Here is a 3,718-nt window from a genome sequence, read left to right as displayed (position 1 = left end):
GTTGTGAGTCATCTGCTAATAATATCTTGGAGTTTACAGAGTGGATGAAAAGCCTGTGGAATGCAGTAAAGCATGAAAACTTCATCTTCAGCTTCAGAAACAGCCTGGTGGCTGATGCATACATGAGGCTGTGCACAGAATTCAACAAATGGGAATGGGAATTCAAAAAAGAAATGTACACATGGGTTACAAATGCTGAGACAAGAATTTCCAATTTTGGCAAATTTGCTGTGGAATCTGAGAAACCTGACATGAGAGATTTTCTCATTCGTTTGAAAAGTGAAGCGTGCACAGTGCTGACGGAATGGGAGACAAAGCTTCTTGACAATTTGACACAGGACTTTGCAAACATTGCAAAGACCCTTCGACGAGAAATGGAGAGCTCTGTGTTTAATCAACTCACAGCAGCAGCTGACATCAGACAGGGAATGGCCAATGAATACCACACAGAAGGATTAGAGGGGAGAGTGTGTGCATTGATTGAAGAATGTCGGAAGAAAAAAGTCAAGATGACAGATGAAGAGTTGGACAAAGAATTTGATAAGATGTGGAACAGAATGGTGAAGGAACTCTTCTCTAAGCAAAATCCTGTAGATGTCTTTGCAAGGGTGTACCACTACCTGAAAGAAAATCTAAGACGTAAGGGAAGTCATGTCTGTCAATTGTTAAGTGAAAAAAGCCTGACAGAATGTGGACTTGTTCCTTTCAAATATACTGCAGAAAGATTCTTCAACCACTTGAAACACAAAATCGCCAAGTGGTTCAACACTGAAGATCACATAAAGGCTGTACAGCAAATGGCTGACAGTATCATAGCAGATTGCAAACAGTTTGTGACTGGAAAAGTGGAAAGAAAAAGCAATTACCATGACACTTACATTCAGGAGATCCTCCACATGATTGACGAGAAGCTGCAAAACAATAAGGAAGTGAAGACAGATGTCGAGTTTGAAGTTTCTCTGAAACAGCACATCTGTGGAGATGCAGCCAGACAGTTTCAGAAAATGCATGAGGATTTCATACATGAGAATGATCCCTACAGATGTCTGAATGAAAACAAAGCTAAGTTTCTAGCTGATTTTAAAGATGTGTTCCATAAACGAGACCAGTGCCAGAAGAAGGCAGAAGAATTCACATACCGCTGCCTGAAGCCTGCAGTCGAAGACTTTGTCAAGCGTTCCTTGGGTCCTGATATCATTGGTGAAATGATGACAAGCCAGCAGTTCAGCACACGAATGTTCTTCCAGTATTCACTTTTACTGGATTTGCTCACAAAGGATGACTTTGAAAACTATCTAGACTATATTCTCTCATATGAGAAATATGTAAAGAAATGGATCCTCGACCAAATAGTAGAACGCTTCTCAAAAGGGTCTACCATGTTTGAGCTTGAGGATAAACATGTTCAGTCAAGCATCAGGAACATAACCAATGCTATCAACAAAGCTAAAACCAAAAAGATTGGCAACTTAAGACCATTTGTTGAGGATGTCTGTCAGGAACTTGGTGATAAACTGGTCATTTCCCAGGATGCTCTTGGTGCTTTCATGATCCTGAACAATGCTGATGAGGAACAGTTTGCTAACTGGCTCACTGACTGTCTGAAGGACATGGCAGAAGCTCTTACAGAGAAGTTTAAAGAAACAAACATCCAAACAAAACTAAAACAACTTCATGTGAATCCTCAGAACGAGCTTTTCACTAAACTGACTGGATGTGTTAAACAGTGTCCATTCTGCAAAGCACCTTGTGAGGCAGGAGGAATAACCCACACTGAGCACTGGACATCACTACATTGGCCACAGGCTCTGGGTGAAGTCAGATGGCGTGGGACATGTGGTACTGACATATGCTCTCACTCTGTGATCAGTGACAGTCATTTTTGCTGCAGTGCCACAAATGGTATTTGGCGCCCTTACAAGCGTTACAAAGATATTTTTCCTGACTGGAAAATTTTTCCAGATGTAAGCCTTCAAGCATCAGACTACTGGAAATATGTACTGGCAAGGTTCAACGATAAGTTTGCTGAAGCATATAATGCAAACCCTGCTAGCATACCTGCTTCTTGGAAATGTATCACACGTAAGCAAGCAGAAGCAAGCCTCAAAGAACGCTTTAATATCAGGTGAGAGACTACAAGCTTTGTGGTTATAGAGGTGCACATCCTACTAACATGCATTCACTATCATTACATGGATATTTACATTTTACTTGTTTAATATGACTTAGAGGTAGAGCACAAATATTAACATGTTGTCTATTAGATGATCAGGTTGAAGATATTGTCAATACAAAGTTATTTGCAGCTGCAGCTTACAAATACAATAGTTCTATGTTTATGTTTATGAGAATACTTTTAAATACTGTTTGATACTTTAGGACACATACTAACGTTTCCAGTTTGATTAAATTTGAGTTTGAATTCATGATTTTGTGTGACAGATGAATATCATTAGAATGTAAATGCCAAGAGGTACAAATGGCGTATGTAATCTTTTATTGATCATTTTGTTTCCGTGAAGTATCTGATGTCAAATATTTACAACTTTATGTGGTATTGTCTTTTCAAAAAAAAAATCTGATTAGGTATGATATGCAGTTGTTTAAAAGAAAGTTAGAATCAATTTGCTTTCATTTCTGTAAAGCATCTGATGCTAAATATTTACTTTTTCACTGTATTAAAAGATGTCAAGATGTGGGTTATACATGAGACAGTTTTTGTCTTGCTTTACTGGCTTATTTTATTGATTAATTTAACATTTGTAATGTGTGTTTTTATTTAGATTTAAGTAGCTCTATATGTTTATAGATATATTTATGATTCAGAGTTTGGGCCAGGATTGTCTGCATATGGCTCTCAACATTTAGGTGGCTGAGCCAGCTGCTAGCGGCTAACAGTGCAAACAGTGCCAACAAGGTAACAGTGTTGGCAGAGCTAACGTTTCAGAGGGTGGGAATTATGCTTCTGCAACAATGCTGTGCCACCACCATAGGTTGAGATGGGGTTACTCGTGGTAACCTCCATATACACGCCGTGCATAATGGCAGCTAGCCTTTACTGAGCAAACAGTTGTTCAGTGCTATATTAATGTTCTGAATATAGAATTGTGATATAGAGCTACTTTAAGTATCTTTAAAGCCCAGCATACACTGTACGATTTTTAAAATCTTGTTGTTAATACCGACTCACACTGTACGAGTGAATCGTCTGCGATGTGCAGCCAAAGCTCACATTTTATGTGCTCACACTGTACGTTCCGATCATCAAGCACGATCAGAGAGCTCACACTGTACGGGTGAAAACGGCTCGTCGGCCCCTGCTGACTGTCCTGCCCGCTGACACGTCAATAAAGATACACTTGAAAGCTCCGATTTGTTCTGGAAGTGCCGTTGTTGTCAACGAAGCAGGACAGGCGGTTTGCTTTGATGATTTGCGCTATACTGTGTGCCGATACGTCGAAAAAGAAGAGGCGTCGGCGCATATAGACTCGCAGATGGCTTGAGAGATGTGGACAGTATGGTTTGTCCATTTTACAACGAGAGTTGGAGGTAAGCCGGCTACAGCCGGGTGCACCCTCTGTGTGTGTGTGTGTGTGTGTGCGTTGTACCTCGTCTAGCGCGCTAGCTTGTATGTTTGTTGCGCTTGCTTGAAAATGAGAGCAGAAAAAACTTACCAGGCAGCTGAAGAATATTGGCTATCTCCTGCCAGCGTTTCTCT

This window comes from Epinephelus moara, chromosome 17, assembly GCF_006386435.1.
Source record: "Epinephelus moara isolate mb chromosome 17, YSFRI_EMoa_1.0, whole genome shotgun sequence".
NCBI lineage: Eukaryota > Metazoa > Chordata > Actinopteri > Perciformes > Serranidae > Epinephelus > Epinephelus moara.
This window is presented reverse-complemented; position numbering follows the sequence as displayed.